This window comes from Anomalospiza imberbis, chromosome Z (assembly GCF_031753505.1).
Source record: "Anomalospiza imberbis isolate Cuckoo-Finch-1a 21T00152 chromosome Z, ASM3175350v1, whole genome shotgun sequence".
NCBI classification, from domain to species: Eukaryota; Metazoa; Chordata; class Aves; order Passeriformes; family Viduidae; genus Anomalospiza; species Anomalospiza imberbis.
The window spans coordinates 9,516,191-9,538,456 of NC_089721.1; the positions used below are offsets into that span (position 1 = coordinate 9,516,191).

At 42.8% G+C, this 22,266-nt stretch overlaps 1 protein-coding gene across 2 annotated transcripts in view; it reads right to left on the bottom strand.

Moving 5' to 3' along the window:
* PDZD2 (PDZ domain containing 2) overlaps positions 1 to 22,266 on the bottom strand; it is a 198,461-nt gene that overhangs the window by 110,400 nt on the left and 65,795 nt on the right. The window lies entirely within an intron of this gene.

Consider the following 22,266-nt stretch of genomic DNA (forward strand, 5'->3'; position numbering starts at 1 on the left):
CCACGACCACACAGTTCAAGATGAAGAAAAAGCCTTCATCACCCTTTTCACCCACCTTTTACTAGTATCACCCAGAGGCTTCTCAGTGAAGGGGGATCCTCTTTTTGAGCCAGGAGATGGAGCCAAAGGGACACTCCCTACTGCGAAGAAAGGGTGCTATGCAGGGATAAAGAAATTGGGATAAAGAAACTCAATTTCTATTGTTGAACGTGTTACTATCAGTCTATTGCTAACAGTCAGTATAAAACGGCAATTCACAGGTGCTGTACAATACAAGGGACAGCTGCATAACTCACAAAAGAGCTTTAAAAAAGTTGAGACACCACCCGCCTGAGCTAGCAAACACCAGTTATTCCTCTTAATCACAATTTCAGAATAACTCAGAATTAGAAAATTAGGACATATACAAGTTTCTAAGAAACATGCTGACCAGAGGTGTCAGGCGCCAAAAGTACTGTCAGGAGAGAGATGAATTAACCTTCATCATCAGAACTGCTGCTGATGTTCATACTGCTGCTGTTTCAGACACTAATGCATGATATTTCTGAAGAAAACAGGGTCCAGTTCAGATTGTGGATGCATTCACAAACCCCAGTTCTGTGAGCCAAATGCACACACAGTGCACTGTTGTGCAACACAATACTTAAGAGGCTTCCCATCTGCACTCCATTTCAAAACATATTTTATTTGTTAGCTTCATTTAGAAGGTCCCCCAGTTCCGCTGCAAGAGAGGACCCTGCCAAAACTCAGCTGAGCAGAAGCACTGGATTTGTATCACCACAAAGTAATTATGAAATAAGAATGAAGTACAGCTCTGACCTACATGTACCAAACACATTAAACACCAACAGACTTTTGTTTGCTCGGGGATTAGGAGATATTTAAGGAACATGATGGTTGTGGCACTTGAACGCCACCAAAAGCTCTCCTAACTGAAAACCATGACAGATTTAGGAAGTAATAATTCAGGCTCTATTTTTTGCATCTAGTTGAAAGACTATATTTTCCTTATTAAAAGCCTTCAGTATGCTGGCTCGCCAAGAGAAGCTCCTCCGAAAGGCTTTCAGCAGCGCTTTCATTTTAAAAATCTGGCGTTCGTGTGTCCTACAGGAAAGCATTTTGTGCCTGGAGTTGTAAAGATTTTCTCCAAACGAACTGTTTAGTGGTTTTGAATCGAGTCCTGTCCCCACGGGAACGCGTACCCTCCTGCCAGATCCCAAATGAAGTTTCTGCCCAGCCTCGAGCCCGAGGCCCCTAGCACGGGGTGGGGAGAATCCCACAGCCCGTGGGTCACCGCGGCTCCCGCCGCCCCCACGGACCCTCCGGACCCCGGCAGCCGCAGCCGGGTCCCCCCGGGCCGCCGCACACTCGCCCCGCTAAGGCCGCCGACACAACTTGCGGCTCCACGCTGCTGTCCGTCTCGCCTCCCGTCCTTCCGCCGGGCTCAGCCTCCCCACTACCGCGGGCGACACGGCTGGTCCCCGCAGCCCGCCCCCCCAGCCCGCTCATCCGCTCCATCACCTGCCGGCACCGAGCCGCGGAGCCGGTGCGCGCCGGCGGCGGTGGCTGTGCTGGTGCCTGTGTCCGTGCTGGTGCCTGTGTCCGTGCTGGTGCCTGTGCTGGTGATGGTGCCTGTGCTGGTGATGGTGCCTGTGCCGCTGCCCGTGCCTGTGCCGGTGGCCGCGGCTGCTGGCAGTGCAGCCGCCGCTGCCGCTGCTGCCGGCGGGGAGGCACCTTGGTCGGCGGCGCCGCCGCCTCCCGGGCGCGGGGCGCGGCTGCAGGCGGCCACCCACGGCCCCGAGCCGCCGCCCCGCCCCGCCCCGCCCCGCCCGCCGCGCAGGTGGGAGCGGTGACCCCGGGCACAGGGACCCCCCTCGCCCGGTGCCTGGAGAGGGGGCCTGGGCCCTCGCCCCCGGCGGTTACCCCTCCCGGAGCTCCAGCCGCCCCCGCCGGGGGGATGTGCCGAACAGCCTTGCGCTGGCTTCGGGCACCTTCACAGGTCGCTTTCCAGCGGGACCTGCCCTAGACGATGCTTTTCACACTTGCTCCACCCAAAGCAGGCTCCTGTTGAGAGGTGTCCTGTGTATGCGCCCCCCCCCCCCGCGTTGAAAATATTTCTCACTCGCGGCATCCAAATTAAAAGCCCCACTGCTGCCTCCACAAAACTGCCAGGAGCTGTTTCCTTCCCCAGAGCCTAGCCTGTTGTGCCAAAGCCAAGTGTCTTTATCACAGGCTGTCATTTAACATCTCCGGCCATTTTCCAGGTGTGTGGCAGCCGATTCCCGGCAGACCTAACAGCAGCCAATATTGTATTTTCTACTTCTGCCATCTAAACTATACAGCTGTGGACACAGCCATCTCCTGATACAGAAGTTTTGGCCATATACAGGTAGAAAACCCATTGCTATAACTGGGGGGGGGGGGGGGGGGGGGGGGGGTCGGGGGGAGTGGAGGGGAGAAAGGTATAACTATATTTGCCCAAGGAGTGAGCAGATCACAACTGTAATCATGATGGACAGGGATTAAATTCTTCTGCTGAGTCCCATGCTATACTCAAGCCATCTTTTAACAGCTTAGCTTTGCTCACAGCAGTTATGGCTCCCAGAAGTACTACCCTGCACAGAAATATCTGTCCCTCCTGTTTTTCAGGATTTTCAACGTGATTTTCAGCCTTCTATGAGCTCAGAGAGAGACAGGAGTTCAGAGAGAGACAGAAGAGCTTCTAACCTATGTTCCTTGGAGCAAAATGCATGGCCTGATGTCAATGCCTCAGCCCCCAGGGAGCACAGGCAGTTAATTACGTGCCAAAATGAAACACACCAATAGTAACATTCCTAGAGCTAACCAGAAGGGAAGCTTTCAATCCTTGGGATGTGCGACTTTCTGGGGCTCAACACTGCTAACCAGGAAATGCCTCCCTTCCCACCATGATTCATGGCTTGACATCTCCTGAGAAAAAAAAAAAAAAAACACAAACTCATAAGCCCCTTCATTTAAAAAGCAGAGGCCAGATTTTGAGCACAGTGAGAAGAGGCTGTGATGGCTGCATGCATCCTCTGAGCAGCAGAGGTGCTGGGAAGTTCATCCAGGATATGGACAACAAATTCCATAGCCTCTGTTCAAGAGAAGATAAATGCTCACCAGCATTATTTTGCTAGGAAAATAAGTAGCTCCCAGACGACTCCTGCCCAAGGCCTCCCCATCACCTCTTCTTTACATGTATTCCTCTGTGCAAAACAGAATCCAAAATTCAAGATATTAATGTGGGAGGAGAGGTTGTTCTGAGTCCCCACCCAAAAACTGTTTGTGTTTTGCCCATGACCTGGTTATTATAATAATACAAAAGAGTTTTGGAGTTTTGGAGTAGGAATCACACCCTGAGATGTCTCCTTTGGTGTCAGTATTTATGGTATAGTTATAAACAGAAAAGAGACCACAGCAGTTATTCTGCACAATCTCCTATCATACTTGGAAGTCCAGAAGGATCCAGCAAATGTTTATCCTATGGGCCACAAAATATGACCCAAATTTCCTATTCAAATGCAAAGTAAAACACAAAGTCCTGCCTGGTAAAACCTTAGCAGAAGCAGCCTAGGGAGTGAGAAGGTGGTTTCTCCTCCTGGCTGGCCTGAGGAGGCACAGTGGAGAGGGAAATGGCATACAGGGTCCCCAAGGCACAAAGAGACAGACAAGCTGCTCAGGCTCAGGCATGACTGAAGCACTGTAAAGAGAGCACAGAAACTGCCTCTTGGGCATCAGGAAAGTCTAGAACTATTAGACACCTCCCAGCTTGGTGACAGCTGTGCAGGGCTTTTCTGGGTCTGTTTAGGAGCCAACATCCCACTGAAATTTGGGGGATTGGGCCCTAAATCTTCTTAGCTTTTATTTTAAAGAATATTGATAGCATTTACATATTTTACGCACATACACGCAGCTGTGCATTTCAAAGTAATCTGTTGTGCTATAAGCCAAAACAGGATTTGAGTCATACGGTTCTATAAAGATAAAGCATTGATTTATCTAAAGAAATCTGTCTAAAGAAAATTGGCTTCATACATATGCAAGAACAACTACTTAGGCACAGATCATTCTCTTCTGCCCCACAGAGTTGGGTATCATATTAATTTCTAGCTTGAATTTCAGGAGTACAAAAACGAAAAATTAAGAAAATTAAGGATAGTGGACTGAAGAAACCAGTTCCCAAGGCAGTCAAAAGAAAGGTACAGAAAAAGCCACTTCAGTGCTTAGCTAATAAAGATGCAGTTGGATCCCATGCCACACCACAGGGGCAAAGCTGCATGGCATTTCTGGGACTGCCATTATTTTAGGCTCTTTCCTTATGATTGTCTCTGTACAAATAAATTCTTGATTCACATTCAGAAAAACAACAAATAGCACAAATCGCCACAGGGCCACATTAGTACAAACCACATGTCACTAAAATCAGTTTTACTAATGTCTGAGTATGAGACGTTAACACTTCGAGGAAACAACTGAAGATAGTTCTTAAATATTAGCTCTGTTCTAAATTACCTTAAACGGCACCATTTTTAAGCCTTGCCTTATCTCAAGCATTATCTGCAGAAGCTGGAAGCACCAGAAACATTTGTTCTTTACAACAGTCACAGACATTTGCATTCCCTCAACAATGCTGTGTCCTGGGCACCAGATGTCTGCCATTCCTGACATACAACACACAAAGATAAAGTTAATTATACAGCATCTTCCCAAGATCCAAGACTTTTGTGGATCTAATGGGCATCAAAATGAATGTGCATATTTAAAAGAAATTAGTTTAAAAACACAATAAGCATCCACCAGGATCACATATAAGCCAGGACAAATACGCGATGTTCCATTTTTTTCCAAAAAAAAAACAACAAACTTCAGGACTCAGCCAAAAAACCACAAAAATGACACAAAAGAGGGTTAAAACTGCATGGGCATCCAGCATGCCAGGGCAGAGTCAAGGACTGCAGAAGCCATGATCTGCTCCCAGGTGTGACAGTGTAAATACAAAAATCCCTTCCCTGACCTCTTCGTGGCTCTCCTCACAGTTCACTCGCCAATCTGTGGCATTCGGGCCACTGAGTTTCCCGAGCCTCCGAAACCACCACCTCCAGAAAGCCCCATTTCTGCATCACATGGCTCTTACACTAAGAGAGGACTGCCGCAGAGAAAACCTTTCCCTCTCCATTTCTTCTGCACACAAGTAAAACAAAAGTAGTTTGGGGTTGGTTTGTGTTTTTTAAAAAATGCAAGTTTAAAAGCTCCAACACACAGCTACTATAAACAGCCCCGGAGAGCTGAATACCACAGCCCACAGCAGCAGGCCCCTAGAGCCACCCAGAGCTCAGCTGGGAGTTACACCCTCGTTTTTTTGTGCTGGCTTCATGGGGTATGCAGAACAATTCCAATTACCAAAAAAAATTCCAAGTAGCTCCAGATTTGGCTGAAAACAACCCAGCCCTTAATCTTTAGTGGGGTTTTATGTGCAAATTGCAAGCAGACAGGCCTTTACAAGACCTAAACTAGAATTACTGGTAAACAGTCACTTATTTCTGCCACCATACAAATAGTAGGAAATTAGATGCTTTTTCACTGATTTTTGGGAGACATTCTGATGCCTTGTCTCTGTGTGTCAGCAGGTTTTTCATCTGTGCTCCTTACTTATATAGGCTACATTCAGAGATGTTTTCTACAACAGAAGGCAGGGATTTCTAGATAAAATATGGAAAGCAATCCATGGGAAACTGTATTGAGTGCTGTCAAGAAATTGAACCTCTCAATTTTATTTTTCTACTCACCTGTCCATAATTATTATTTTTATAGCACTCACAATACAATCAGTAGTTTGTAATGAAAACACAGACATAGGGTCTTTGTCCCAGAAGGCTGACACTGTGACTTCCTATGTTAAGGCTAATTGTTATTTAAAATGTTATTTAAGATCACTAGTCTCCAGTAGACTATTTTCTTTTTTGCTTGCTAGTTTCCTTGCAGTGATGTAAGGTAAGATGACTGTATTGATAACCCCCTCCCACTGCTCCCCACAAGCCCCTTTCTGCTTCAAAAATATGCTCCATTAGCCAGAGGTTGAGCTCTGAGGGCAGAGAGCTGTTTGTGGAAATATTTATATTTAGTAAGCAATCATATTAGAGATGATTTTATGCATTTGCAATTTATTTATAAGCTGGTATTTTTAAAAATCAATTATATAAATTTAAAAAATACTCACTTTTAGAGAATATTCCAAGAAACTCCAAGCCATGATGCAATGTACCTAGATTATATAGCCCTGACCTCACTTTTTAATTATTTTCCTTATGTGCTTGTAGAATTTATTTAGTGGCTTCTATAAATTGGGATAAAGCCTTCACACCCAGCAGTTCTCTAATTCAGTTAAATTTGTAGTGCCAGAACAATATGATATCGCATAGTTCACAAGAGTGGTGATTTACATGGCATTAAGTATACTGTATTTAATTTCAAAATACAAAGCAATAGCTCAGATTGGAGAGCAGAAAAAAAGATATAAGGATATGTAGTGGTATTGCTGAAGTAAAACAGAGAGCAATAAGCCAGAAATCATACGGCCTTTAAGCAATTTACCTTATCTGCTACATTTAACTCCAGCTACAGTTATTAGAATGAAAAAAATCATCAAGCTGTCACATCGGAATCCCTATTTACTGTATGCATTTTTCTCAGTAATGCCCTCTGTTTAAATTTAAATTTCTGTTCACTTAATACATTCACTTCTTTACAGTGTATGGCCCAGTTCTGAGACTTTACACAGGAACATGCATTTGCTGAAAACAATCTGTTATCACTAAGAGTGTTTTTTTTTTTCCAGGGTGGAAACACATATCTAAGCTTGTTTTTAGAAATTATAACTTGCAGGCCAAATTTAGAATTGCATTCTAAAATCAAATAAGAAGTGAAAAGCCAGGCTTTACTGTGCATTGAATTCAAAGACTCCCAGCAAGACCTTCATCCACTGCACACAGTCAGACATTTTCTTCCAGATAAACTTTCAAGCACCAAAGGAAAACATACTTAACAAAGTTATAGTATCTTACATTACAGACTCACCCTTAGATCTCCATTTAAATTCCATTCTTCCCCTCCCCAAGATGATGGCACTTTTCTCTGCTCCTAAACTTTCTCCCATATTGTGCAATCAAGACAAACCTTTTTTTTTTTCAGCATTAAAGACTATGTTCTGATTTTTCCTTACCCTGTTGTGTCCAAAGGTTACCACTTCACGAAGTATCCTAAGGACATTTTTACTACCAAGAAATATTTTGACAACAAGAACTATTTTTAACTCCACTAAGCTCTGCTGAGTGTAAAATGTTGCACGGGGTGCTCAGCAGCCTAGGGGAATGCAGCTATCATGGGGGTTTTTTTCCTTTGCACAAGAACAGCAATCTGAATATTCTCTGTACACACAGAACACAATGTACATCTCATAATCCCAAAGGGTCAACAGAGAGGGGAAAAATGTACCTCAGACCCACCAACCCCAATCTAGAGGTAGCAAGGCGCTGCTGCAGGTTGGAAGGGTTCTGCACACCTATGACTGTTCAGGTCTCATACTGGGATTTCCAAAACTACCAGAGGAAATTGATTTGGGCAAGAGAGCAACTAGCCCATCAAGTTTTTGCTGGCAGTCTGCTCCAGGATGGTGCCTCCTGGTGCTCACCCTGCTTCCCCTCACTGCAGTGTTGTAAGTGACTTAGCCATGACACAAAATGGAACATGACCACATATCCCAGAGAAAGCATAAGGGAGATTAAGCATAAGACAAAGACAAGAGAGCGAAGAGCCATGGAGAGGAGGGCTGGTGCTAGTTCCCAGCCCCTGTCACTACCTTGACTGCAGGATAATGCTGGGCCAGTGGTAGCAAGGCCAGCCCCTCTGCTAAAGAAGTTTACCAACCCTCAAAGACATCTCAAGGTGAGTAACACAAGTTCTGACACTGTGTGTTTTCAGAGCAGACCAGGGAACAGAGTGTTTTACCCCTTTGCAAACACCCACCAGGATGCTTAGGCTCTACTTGCAATGCCAGCACCCTTGCTAGCAGGACTTGTGTAGCAGTTAGGGCTACAAAAGCTCCCAGTTCAGGAATTAACTTTCCCAAGTTCCCAATTCATTGCCCATATGTAGTTTTTCACTAGGATTTCCTGTGAAAGCAACACTTTTCCCTTCTCTATAACTACAAAAATAATGTAGGTTACAACAGAGGCTGTCCCCTCCAGCAACCTGTGCTCCACCCTGGAGTCATTTTATATTACCCTCCCCAGTGTCCTAGACCAGGGCTGCAGAGATTGTGGCTTTCATTTTATGCTATAATAGCATCCATTAATATAATATGCTGTGATCCTTATGATATTCCAAGTGGAAGCCCAGATCTTGTTTGCTTTTTAAACATTGCAAACCATCCTGCATTTCATCTGTGCGTACTTCCCAGCACATACCAGAATATGCCATCCACTCACCACTTATTAATGTTTCAAGAGTCTTCCTTAAAACACACATAAAATTTAGGGGGGATCTTGTTCCAGGAGCCTTCTGACCATTCTGTGCAGTCAGAGAGAGTAGCTTTATTTCACAGACTGGATTTAATATACAGAAACATACTGCATCTGTTTCCAAATATTTTCTTTCTAAAACCGTTATGAAAACTGGTGCCAAAATGTGCTCATTCCTCTTTAAGGAGGAAACCTAATTTGGGTTTCTTGATCCAGATCATCTTAACACCCAGGCTCAATTTTGCTTGCAAAAGCAATCTACAGGCTCCAACTAATACAAATTTAATCTGCAAGGCTTCCTGCTTGAGCTGAATGGGTCCAGCATTTCTTTGTTACAGGATCCACACCACGTATCAGCAGCATCTGGTACTGACTGCAGATCGCAGACACTTGTGCCTATGGGCTCCATGGGCAGGATCATTCTTGAATTTCTGATCCCTTTTGGATTTTTCCCTAGGCTATCTCTTAATTTTGTTGGATTGAAGATTTATGACTGGTCCTTAGCTTTTTTTTTTTTCTTTTTGAGGTGTGATGTTTTCTTTTGGACTAATCTATGGTAGCTGACCATATCTGAGAATGCATCCTGCAGGTTCAATTCTCCTTTTATATGGTCATAAACCAAGAGTCACCTCTTTAGTTAATCAATCTGCCATGCCATAATGCTTACACATATGAAAATCAGGAACTGCTCCTCTATTTCCTATACTTGGGATTCACCTCCTTCCCCCTGAATGAACATGTAACCATTTTACAAGGGATGAAAAATAGTTTGCCTTTTGATTGTACTAAGAAAAAAGGGGTATTCCAAACAACAAATGCTCTTCTTTGGCTTCATTTGGTTTTCATTTGGTAAGGTTCCAAGCCTTCCTCCTAAGTCAGGAGCAGATTTTGCCATCAATTGAAAGAGAAGAAAAATAAAAATCCAAGCTTTAGTAATGACACAGGAACATTTTGATCAACTGGCACAATCTAAAGGTTAAAAGTTCCAAATGCAGGCAACCTGGGGAAAAATAAGAGCAATGCTAAGTTTAAAACTTATATATTCAATCAAGCTCCTTCTCCGGGACACAATTTCCAGGCTACTTTGATGAATGCTGCTGAAAGAGCATGCAGCAAAACGTGACAAAAAAGGAAACTCTCAGCCCAAGCTGACATTCACTTTTTTGTCCCATTCCATGCACAAAGTTAGACCTCAGAGAAGGAGGCTGGGGATCCCCGGAAACAGTATTCCATGGACTACATACAAACTTCCTCCCTATGTCTGCACCTGAAACTCCCACATCACTCCTGCACATACCCCATGGGCTCCTTGACTGGCAAAGTGGGGACCACAAAGCAAGGGGGACGTGTGAAATGACCATGAGAGAGGGTAAAGCTTGGGAGCTGGGGTAGCAGAATGGCCCCTGCATTACCAGGCTGCTCCCATTATGTATCTGCCATGCAATGAATTAATATGGTTATATTTAATCCTGTTTTTCTCTTTCTCACATGCTTACCTTTAATACTAGTTCTTCGTCAGCTTCCCAATTAGCCTGTTCACACTTGCAAGGAAGTTCTCTCAAAAAAAGAGTTGTGTTAAACAGGAAACTATTTAATCACATTTTCCCCAATAAAGCCATAAAGTGTCCCATTTTTCCTTAACAAACCCCCATCCAAAGTCTTCAGCCCTGTGAGACTTTTTCACTGTTTCAGCTCTAAAAGATAATGCAGTAAGGTATAATATGCAAAGGTTTATAAACTGGAGCAGGCACTCCAACCAGATAACTGGCAGCTCCAGCAGGATTGGCTTCAGACTTTCTCAGTTCACCACAAATCTCAAATACTGTAAATGGAAATCAGACTTCAGCTGTGTGTTGGCTAGATCACCATGACAAAAAGAAGGCTGAGGGATCTTTGGTTTTGTTTTTGGATTTTTTTCCCCACATAGCAAGCAGTAGGCACAGGAAAGGACAAGGTTTTGGCTTCAAGGCCTTGGAAAAACAGAATTCAGTTTTTCCATTCTGTCATTACTCTAGGAAACTCTACACGTAAATAAATCTTGCTCTTGTACATGGACGCCTCTTGGAGATACTTGGGAAGACTGGATAATAGCTAGATTCATAACCAGGCAGGTATCTCCTAAGCTAGAGCTTATTGGTATTGCACAAATGTACTTCTGCAGAAACAGGCATTTCAAAGAATTTTAGCCCTTGTGAAGGTATTCTGACTTTATAACCCTGCACCAGACAAGCAAGTACCTGGAAAGAAACTCTCTGCCATAAAACTCAGCATTTAATAAAGTGCTTTTCCCCCCGAGAGCTCAAGCACCTGCAGAAAGTGAGCTGCTGTCATCACCTCCCTGTCACTGAGGCCATGACTTGTTCACAGCGTGGGGAAAAAGCTTGACCAGAACCCAACACTTCTTAAGTCCACACGTGCTATCCATTAGGCTGTAAGACCTTGACAGGCGGTAGATACATAGCTCTAAGTCATATACAGTTTATGAAAGCATAACTTACAAGTCAATGATTTAAAATAGAAGCATGTGGAAGAGAAATGGAAGGTGAAGATGGAAGCAGCATGGGCCTACTGTAGACAGCAGCATGAGCTACAAGCAAATAGCAAATGCCACTAAAATGTGAAGAAGTCAAAACTTTATATTGAATTTAAACTAGCTCTTTACACTGGGTTCATGCTGGATTCTTACACCATCTTATGACTTATATATAGCACAGTATATGACATTTTTTAATCTAGAGGAGATCTTCACTTGGCTTTGCAAAGTCACGCATGATTCCCCTGATGTAGGACATGGACAGTGCCTCCCAGGTGTGCTGCTCTGCATGTTGAAGATTATATAAAATGGGAGACTATTACTTTTCATATTCTTTAATACTATTATTGATATTATCATTAAATGAGAGACTATCCCTGAGGCCGGGAAAACCTCAGGGAGTGTGGGAGCTAACACCTGGACTCAGGATTGGTTTCCTCGGTTATTAGAGCTGGCTGAATGGTTTTAACAGATAATGATATCTAATTTAATTACATATTAGACAAAACACTTCTGATTATTATTCATCCAGCCAGCATTAATGAATTTCTAAGTCCTCCTTCCATCCTAAATTTTTTCTACCTTCTGATCATTTACCTCTTTTGTTTTGAAGCTCATCTGAAATCTACCTGTCTGAAGAGAGATGTTTACTTCTCTAACTTGCATGATTCTTTTCTTAGTGATGATGATCCCTAAATTGATTTCCACAGTTCATAACTTGTTTCTCAGGTCATCAGAGAAAGCATTTAAGCCACAAAATCATTCTTATAAAGCACTGATATTCCGCCTTTCTCATCCACTATATAATATAGAGTCCTTTTAAAGGCAGAACCCTGTAGTAAACCCTTGTTGATTTAGAATTCCATACACCAGCCATTAACTTCTAATCCATTTGGCATCTGTACACCTTTTTAAACTATTATTTCTTTCTCCACAGCATAACTGGTGAACTATTGAAATCCGATTTATTTTAACCATGTAGTTCATCCTGATGAAACTGGATTACTAAATAATTTTCTGCTCTGCTGTATACACTACTTACTTTCAAAATGCAGGCCACAACAGAAAACCAGATCCAGGATAAGACTATTTAGTGTATAGCTGGGACAGATATGCAGTGGCAGGAGGAAATTCGAAAAGCAAATTGGAGTGGGAAGGCATTCCAGCAAAGCCCATGGTGCTACAGTATTGTCAGAGATGTCGGGCATAGCAGCAACAGAGCTGCACTGCAGAGCACCCACCAGCAAGGCAGGCAGAGGAGGCGAAGAGACGAAGCTGTGAACCTTGGTGACTCCTGCAGCCATGCAGGTGTGACAGTCCCTGGGCTACCCACGAAGAGAGATCCCAGCCCAGGGTGAACAACCTCCCCACACACCTACAGCCCCAAACACAGCTCCTTTCAGCCAGTGAATCCCCCAGTGATTAAGCATTAAGCTGCCAGCTAATTTAGAGAGAGTGAGATCTAAACACAAGCCCTAAATGAAGGTGATGATGAATATAAGGTTCAAACACAAAGCTTCTCATACAGGAGGAGAAATGAAACTAAGAATATTTACTTTCCTCTAAGGTCTCTAAAATTTTTCCCAGGAACTTAACATTTGCAAACTGCTTATCATACTTCTGTTAAGGCAGAGTTTAGGAAAAAGTCCTGCCTGGCCAGCAGCAATAATTAAAAAGCAATTCTCACCTATTTAAGCTTTTAAAACCTACAAAAGACCTCAGATTATTCTTAGAGTTGCTATTATTCAAAAGTAGATGGCAAATCTTGCTTTGCTACCTAATGTCTGCTGGCTTTGAAGCCAATGCAAATACTGCTTTTTTATTCACAGGCCATTGTTTTCAAAGTAAAGCACTTTGGGGGATAAGTGTTTTACTTCAATTAATTGTGTTTCCTGTTTGGGGAAAAACAAACTAACAGGTTTATACATTTAGAGAACCTGACAACTGCAGATTGCCCGCTACTATTTTAGAAAAAAATATTTTAGCAAGAATGTTAACCCACAAATTCAGTAAATGCATGGGATTTGCAAGATAATCCAATAAGGCCATTACAGTGTATCTCCAAAGGACTAGTGGCCATCAGGAGAGGAAAGGAGACAAAAATGTAAAAGGATTTCCCTAAAGCCATTTTCACGTTGCAATGTCAAGAGCAAATTTTTCTTTTACTAATGTCACTTTGGGAGAAGGAAGGAAGATAATGATACAGGTGACAAAAAAGAAATTTATGCCCATGGAAATATGTTTCAAATCCTACACGTGAGCTGTAAGGAAAACAAAACAGCCTTTATTTATATAGTAATATAGATACTTTTATATTTTATGGTAATATAGATATTTTTACCATTTAATACTACAGTGACTAAAAATGTCCCTTAAATTAAATTACTGAGGTCCAGACTGACCACCTTTGAGTCATACTAATTTTAGCAGCTGTTTATGTGGACAAATAATTTGAAAATTGTGCTGTTACTAACATCCATCAAATAAGTAATACAGTTAGTAAACCCAGGAATATATGCATAAATTCTTATGGAAATAAATAGCACATTACCTTTCTGTTTCCTAGATCTTATGAACCACTTAGACTTGGTATTTAGATTTATCCTCTGCTCTGAAATTCCAGCTACCAACATAAACTACAACTGGTAACTTCATTCTTAGAGGACTGGATTTAATAGTTTTTTACAATTGTCACATAAGGGGCAGTTCCTGGAAGCACTTGCAGCTGCACAGGTAGAGAAGAGAGCCAGGTCTTCATCAGCAGTTCCTTCTTTGCATTCCAGAATAGCCAAATCTACCCAAAATGCACAATACATTTCTTGCTTCTTAAAGGGATTAGATACTGCACTCTACAAGCCCAAGAATCAGATTATATTACGTATATACACATCTTAAAAGCATGTAAAGAAACAATTTTCACTGCTGTCTTGCAAATTCCTAGATAAGACAGGCTAAAATTCCCAGTTGACAGAACCCAGAAATTGCTTAAAATATTTATATGACATTGCCCTCTAGAGGAAACCGAGAAAAATCTGTTTTAGTAGAACTCTTCCACAGATGACAACATGAAATGTTGTTTTCAGCAGAACAATTAGTGTTTGTTAGAAACCATTTTCGGTGAGAACATCACATACTGGTTTGGCTCCATTTGTCATCCACGAGTTTTCAAGATGGAATTCCCCAACCCCTAGCCTAGGGCTCTGTATTCAGATAGATGGTGCCACAAAGTTTACTAGCTACCACATGTGTGTGTTTTTCTCTTTGCTACCAGAATAACAATAGCCCAGGCTATGAAAAATTGGCAGGCACTTAGTATTTCTTTAGTTATGACGGCAAAAAAGACACTGGTCAAAGTGCAGGAAGATGGGAAGGAAGATGGGAAGGAAGACTTCCCTGACTTCTGTTTCATCAAATTGTTGCCCTGCTAGCCTGAACTTATTCCAGTGATCAAGTAATGACCTAGGAGACACAGGTCAAAGTTATTGCTATATTAATCAAATATTTATTTTGCAAGTTGTTCATTTTTTTGGGTTTTTTTTGAAGATCATCTGGTACCGACTATAGAGAAGGGTTAAAACCAGACCTTGACACCTTTTTAAACAATAGAAATGAGTCTTAGGCATCAGCTGAAACAGTAACCTCTTTCAGTCATGTTTCAGCAATTCTATTTTATTTTGAAAATGCCTGAATCCATTTTCCATCTACCTCTAGATTCTCACATTCTTGTTAGAGAGGCTTCAGTTGGATGGGATTCCTGAGTCTTGGATGCTCTAGAGTGAAGTTTGCTGCTAATAGTTACCATTTGCCTTACTCTTGTCCTATTTTGGAACGTGCAAGTATTCTTGAACTGCCCCAAATCTTGTCACAGTGCCTGCCAGCTTATCTTTTCCCTGTTACTGCTCTGTTAAACATGTTTTCTTTTGGAGGCTCGGGTGATCTTGCTGAACATCATACATTTTACCCAGAGAAAGAAGCAGGAACAGTGAGTGATACTGCAGAATCTGCAGTTGATACATATGCCCTTCCCATCTTAGTCCAGATCTGATAAAAAGGAGACAGAAAAATAACTTTCAAGGAGCATGTGATACTGCTTGGAGCTGGATGCAAGTGTCACATGAGCTAAAAAAAGCAATGAGTTTTCTGTTAAAAAAAAATCCCATCCCAAAAGCCATCCACTGCAACAGCTGTGGATTGCAGCAAAGAGATTATATACCTGTCTCTTTGCTGATCTCACCCATGTTTATTGTAGTTATCCTCTCACTTATGTCCAAAGATGGCAGGTCCATGCTGACAAACCATCTCTCTGAGGCTGATGTTGAGCTTCTAACTGTGGAACCGTCTCCTTGTTCGCCATTTTTCAACCCTCCCTGCGCCTGTCCTTTCCTGTCCAGGCCAGATTTCCAGTGACAGGGGATAAGTGGGTTTTAAGCTGCCATCACTGTTAATGCTTTTAGCTCTGGAGGGTCACAGTTTAGTTTTAGTCCATCTTCCAGGAAAGCAATTGTCACACCCAGAGTTTGGCAAGGAGGTATGATCATGTCCTGCTTGCAGAGCAGCTGCAAAACACATCTAAGAACAAGAATGCTACTCACTTAGAGCATGCTGTAAGAAAAACTATTTGAATGAGCACTGGAGAATCTGTCCCTTTCTGGGGTTCATGACATATGAGTCAATACAGGTGGAAAAGGACAACCTCCTAGGATTCTCACTGCCACTCAGTAACCTGGCTCCAGTCACCTCCTCCTTTTGCAGCAGCTCAGAGCTTCTGTCTCAAGAAAATCAATCTTTAGCCCACAGCCTGCTTTGTGCAAAATTCTGGACTCCCAGAATATGAAGAGAAAGTCACATTTACAGTTTAGAAGATGCTGTGAATGACTGCACATGGCAAACTGGTGTGTTTGGGCACAAGCATTACAGAAGGAGTAGGAATAATGGGCACAGAATGTTCCTTGCTTGTGTCTTTGAACATCTGTATTTTTAATTATTGATGGCTAAAACACTGTTCTGTGCTAGCAAATGCACTGCTGGAGAGGCTGTGAAAATAACTGATACTGTGGCTGAAGGCCTCACCTGTTACTTGGCTGAGCAGTGGAAAAAAACAACTCTTATTTTGCACATTCCAGCAGTTTGCCAATTAGCTACATTCTCCTGCACCCTGACTGTACTTCCAGATGACCTGAGAGCATGAGATGCTTGCTGTGTGTCAGGCTGAAAATCCCACTCAGGATGTAAAAGGGATCCTGCTGGCACTTTGGTATCAAGGTAAATGACAAGGCACAAGGCTGACTCACCAAAACAGGTTGTTCCCACAGAGGATGAGCAGGGAGGGAAGAGTAGGGAGGGCAAAGCTCCCTCCCAAACATTGGGCTTGTTCAAAACAGCAAATAAAATGGAGAGGCACAGCCATACATTGGGCAGCAAGGTACAGATTTCTAATCAGATCTTTCACAGCTCATCAAAACAAAAACAAAGCACAGAAAAAACCTCTCTATAACCTCTGAAGTTTTTACATCTCCTAAGGCAGCACCACCAACCACTGTCCAAGTCTTTCCAAGCCTGATGCAATGCTTCTGAAAAGCAAGCGTGCAGAGGCTAGGCTGGGAGCAATTTTGGGAGATGACCCTGAGGATGTTGCCTAGTTATACACGTATGCTCATGGGGAATCACAATTTCTAGAGAGAGGCCAGCTCTGTTGTTCAGTGCTGACAATATGTAGAAGGCAATGACGAGCATATTGATCCCTAAATTTTTGGACAAACATGCAAACACATAGAGGATGTGAGCTATTTAAATTAGTGGAAGTCTTTCCATCATTTTTTATGGGCTTTAGATAAAACTTGTCTGAGCAAGAAGATAAATAAGATGCAAATTTGAGGCGGATAAGGGGTTCAGAAAGTCTGTTGAGGAGGCAGTTGTGCTGATGGGATGTTGCTAGTGGCCATTGCTACAAGGGAATGAGTTGTGCCTCTACAGCAGCTTGGCATGGGAACATTGAGAGGGACGGTAGGAACCAGAGAGTGAGGAGGGGAAACCGAGTGAAGACACACTCAGATTAATAAAGCAAAGACGACAAACCAGCTAAATGATCTCCGCTGAGTCTGGGGATTAGTGACCTGCTATTTAAGACTTTGGCTCTTAAAAGAGGATTTGGAATAAAGCTCATTTCTTCAGAGCAATTTATTTCTCAACACGTGTGGATAAGTCTGCTCATACCCTCCAGGAAACATAAAAGAAGGGAAGAAAAACATCTCTTTCTTAGTTTCTTAGTTCTGCTATATTTTAAGAGAGGGGAGAGGGAGGAATTTGTATCCACTATCAAGTAGAGGATTTATATCCACTATCAGTGTAAAATACAGCAGCCATGCTTCAGAGGGGACTGCATGCTCCAGACTCAGGAGCACAGTGAGACTTAGGCTATGCCTTGCAAATGTTAGACACCCATAGGCTTTCTCTCATTTTGTGCAGGTTTAGCACACATTTACTGTATCCCAGCTCACAGCAGCTCAACAGGATGAGGAAACACTCAGCCAAATTCCCTATGTGCTGTTCATTTTCCATCCTCAGGACTCGTGCACCAGGCAGCTTGAAGGGCACATCAGCACAGGCTTCTCATCCTTGCCCATGATAACAAGCCCCACGTTTCAACCTCTGTGCCCTGATCCATCACTTAGCAGCATGAAGATTGGTAATACCATATAAAAAAGGAAACTAATTCAATTCCACAACAGGCTGGGGGTATTTTTTAGGTCAGTTATGAGAACTCTATTCCCTGAGACTGCATTTGGAGGCTGCAGTCTCCAGGACCACTGTATTTGTTTTTCGCTGTGTAGTCAGTGCTGTTAATATTTTAACAAGGAGCTCACACAGAAATGTTTGCCCCTTGGCCAAGAGCAAAGGGACAGATAAATTTCCATTATTTTTCCTATTAAAACAAAAATATTTTCTTGTGGACATAACCAAGAGAAGGCCCTACTAACACCAGGAAAAGCAGCTGCTTATACTGAGCAGCACTTTATGTTGGCAGCACTTTTGTTATAGGAAGGAGGTGACGAAACACAGTAAAGCAGAGCAATCGATCCATGCAACCTGATGTGCTTGGGAGGTGGGGGTGCTGTTAGACAAAGCTTTCTGTGATGATCAGTGGTGGTTTTCTTGGGGTGATTTTTCTGTAATAAAAAGGATGCATAAAGGAGATTGCACTGCCAGGAGCATAAATCCCCAAAACCAATGAAACACAATCCCACCATAGGCAGAGAGACTTGACCGACCCGCTTCCACCATAACACAGGCATTCATACACCCCAGCATCCATCCCTACTAAGGAATGGATTTGTTACCCAAAACATGGCCTGAGGGCTGCAGCTGATGTGCTGAGGGAGTTCCCACAGTATCCCATCCCCACACATCAGAAGGGGCACATGGATGCATTTTGAACACACTGCTGAGTAACAGAGTACAACAGAATATTGCAGATGCTCCAAAGACAACTGCAGCTGCCACGACAGGGAGAAAAGTAGTCATGGCAAGGACAGCCAGCCTCCTGAGGCAGTGATAGTGCCTCAACACAGCATGGCAGGAAGCAGTGCCCCATGGAAAATGCAAAACTGGAGCACTTGAATATCAAAGAGTGACCACATTTGGAGGGGAAGGATGTTTCTCCCAGCAAGAAAATATTTCTATTGCAGGGTCAAAGCAGTTTATTAAAAAAAAAAATCCCATTCAAACTTCTGAGGAGAGGGAATCTCAATAAAAAAGTGCATTGAAAGTGTTTGTCTTCAGACAAAACAGTTTTTAAATCACATTCAGATCTTTAAGCAGCTCTTCTCAGACACAGCAGATACTTCACTGCTCCCAGCCGCACAGCACATGCACTGCTCTGCAGGTATAGGTCTGCTCCTTGTCTGCAGGGCTCACAACACAGGAACAAAGAAGATTGCCCTCATGAAGACCCCTGTTCAGGGCAGAATCTGTCTCTAATTACAGCCAAAAACTGCATGATTTGTTTTCAGCACCAGCAAGAACTCATTTTTTGACAAAGAACATCAAGATTTCACCCAGCAGAGCCCAGGACTGTTAATGACTGCCACAGCAGGCAGCACAAAGTGCTATGCACATTTTGAGACCTGCAATTTTGTTGGACATTTTGAATTGTCCTCTGTAATCAGCTGCCAGCACTTACAGAGAGGCAGGACTGTGCTTAGAATGTCTATATATCACGCACCTACTAATGGCATTGACGCGTGAGGGGGAGCAGGACTTTACCTTCATAGTTCCAGCTATCTTGGAGGCATGAACATAAGATGTGCAGTAGCAGCAAGCATTCATGAAAGACCTTGACTCTACTGAAAACCCTCAGCTTCAGCTAAAGTAAAAGATTTGCCTTCAGTAGTGGCACTTGAAGCTCCCTCTCCATTGCAGACCTGATTCCTCAAGGTCTTTCTCGGAATCTCTGAAAGGAAACTGAATTCCCTGAAATTTGGCATGCCTCATCTATTCTGAGGAGGAGTCTTAGCAACTTCCCCCAGGACACTGACTGAAGAGGAGAGACTAAGAAAGCATTGTGCAAAGGTATGGCTATCAAAATATTTATCTCTTTGTTTTTTTGGAAGCAACTTCAATTTGTGGGTTAAAAAGAAACCAGCCACTTCTCTGACTGTATTCCCACATATAGCAATGTTTGGTAATTTTTGGCAATGAGAAAGATGATATCTTGAAGGAGTGGTTGGGTTTTCTCAATGACAAAATTATAATAATAACTCATGTTTCTACCACACTGTCAACACTGGTGATATATCTTACTCTGCTTTTTACAAGAATGAATTTGAAAATCTACTTAGCACTGATTTTAAAGATTAAATGTATATGGTAGCTGTGTCCAAGCACTGCAGCTATGCTTGATGAAATTCATAATCAAATATTTCAAACTGAATTACATTCATGAATTTTTTTTTTTTGCAGGGCTCCACGGACTTGCTCAATGAAGCCCCACTCCGTTATGTTCAGGAAATGAAGGATTCATCTGTCATCTGTAGAAATACTAACAGCATCCCTTCAGTAAGTGAGTAATAGCCCAAAATGAGTAGAGTAGATCCAAAATACATAGGAAGTTGCTGTCTGGGGGAACATAACCCACATATTTTAGAGGTACAGTTGTATAGACAGAAGATAAATAAATAGGCAGAGTTTTGACTAACCTTTGTTCAGTATTCCAATACAGCTCATTTCCCTGCAATTGTGTTTGACAGACACACAATTAGCTAACTCTAAAGAGAGCAATAATTTCCCCTCAATCACTAACATCACCAAAAATGACACCACCTACATTATTCCTCTCTAATGTAATAATACCCAGTTAAGCAAAGAGCTTTGATGATTTCATTACTGCATAATATTTCTCTAAATGAAAAGAAAGAAAAAAATAAAAGAAACAAGTTCAGCAATAATCAACCTGTCTCTGCTGTTTACATGGAAATCATGTGGAATTCAAATAAATAACTATTTTTTTAAAGAGTCATAATCAGGTTTCTTAGCAAGGAGAGACAGATGAGTGGTACTAAGAGCTGGCTCCTCCGGGAAGTGTTGCGCTGCTCTTACTGTGTCTGACCCCATCACCACTCTGAGACGTGAGGACCTGTAGGCCCACCAGGCAGGTGCCAGAACAGCCCTGTCTGTCCAGGGCTGCCCAATCTGTTCCAGCTCCTGTCACCTGCCTCTGCATCCTCTAGAGGCTGACCACATCCATAGGACAGCAGAAGGGACTGTGTGCCCTCACCTCTTCTCTCTTGTTTTCTGGTGCATTAGTTTAGGCCCTTGGAACAGGGAGGGTTTGGATGGCAGGCTGGAACTAAAGTTGAGGTTACATGAAGCCCAGGGTATGTGAGAACACTTCTGCAAACCCTGCTGCAGAGGTGGGAAATGGCAGAGCTGTGAGACCCCCATGCCAATTCCTCCATTGTAAAGGGAATAAATCAGAAGATTCTCCATAGCATCAGTGTGAAAAATTCCTTCATCAGGCAAGATAGGGATGCCCTGGAACACTTGACAGGTGTGGAATAAACACACAAGCAGTGATTTTGCTTGCCCAATCTAACCTGGTGCTGCAGGAGCTAAAGCAGTATTTTACTTTCACTGACCATGTGCAGGCCCCACTAAGTAAATCACACCACAAATCAGAGCACCCACAGCCCCTTGTATAGACCTGGAAGTGTTTCTCACTCAGCCAGGGAATAATTAGGCAGTCAGAAATTGAGTCAGAACTACTATTTAGTGTGCTGTCCTGCCCCAACAACACCTTGAAAAACCAAGGGGAAAAGGCCTTTGCTACTTCCATCATAGCAGCAATATGGAATTCTCTAGGAAAGCTGCTTCTTGGAAGCAGTCTTCCCAGAAGGCAAGCTGGTGTTGCCTTTCACACTATTATAAAGCTAGACAGAATTATGTCCCTTCTGAGCACCCCAGTGGAGAAAGCTACTGAAAGATTCTCAAAGCATCCTCAAGCACTCCAGATGCACAATGTGGGAACATGGGGTTGGAGCTGCCAGCCAGCTCCCTCATAGGAAAAAGACAGATCTCCAAACTGGGAGCATCCTCAAAGTCCCAAACTGCCGTCCATCAACATCACCCTTGTCAAATAGCAGTCCAACAGTAAGTTAGGCAAGGATGCTTTGGATGCTGAAAATAAAACAGGTTTTGACTACGAAATGTCCTAAATTTTGGCCTAAATTGGATGCTGAATATTCTAAAACAGGATTTTAAGAACAACACTGGCTCCACACCACTAAAACTCTGTCTTTGTAATGGCCAAAAAAAGTAAGGAAAATGGAGCACTTGGTTCCCATTAGCTGCAGTCACAGCTTGCTGGTTTAATAACAGAGCTTTCCAAAAGGAACAAGCCCCAAATTAAGCCTTCAGAGATAGGCCAAAAAGGACAGATATCCAAATATTCTTGGCTTCATTGGCTATTATCTCTCATTTTGCATTATTAATAAGATAACATTATTGCTGCCCTCTGCAAGCAATTCCCTTGTATTTAGAAACAGTGACATCTGACAAAGGGGAAACAGCAAACTGACTGCCTTTTGCCATAAACACTCTCAAATTCAGCATGAGTACCTGATTGATACTGCCACAGTACCAGTATGTATACACTTACTGAATCATAAGCTAGGAATTACAGAGGGTTGTCTTCATACCTGT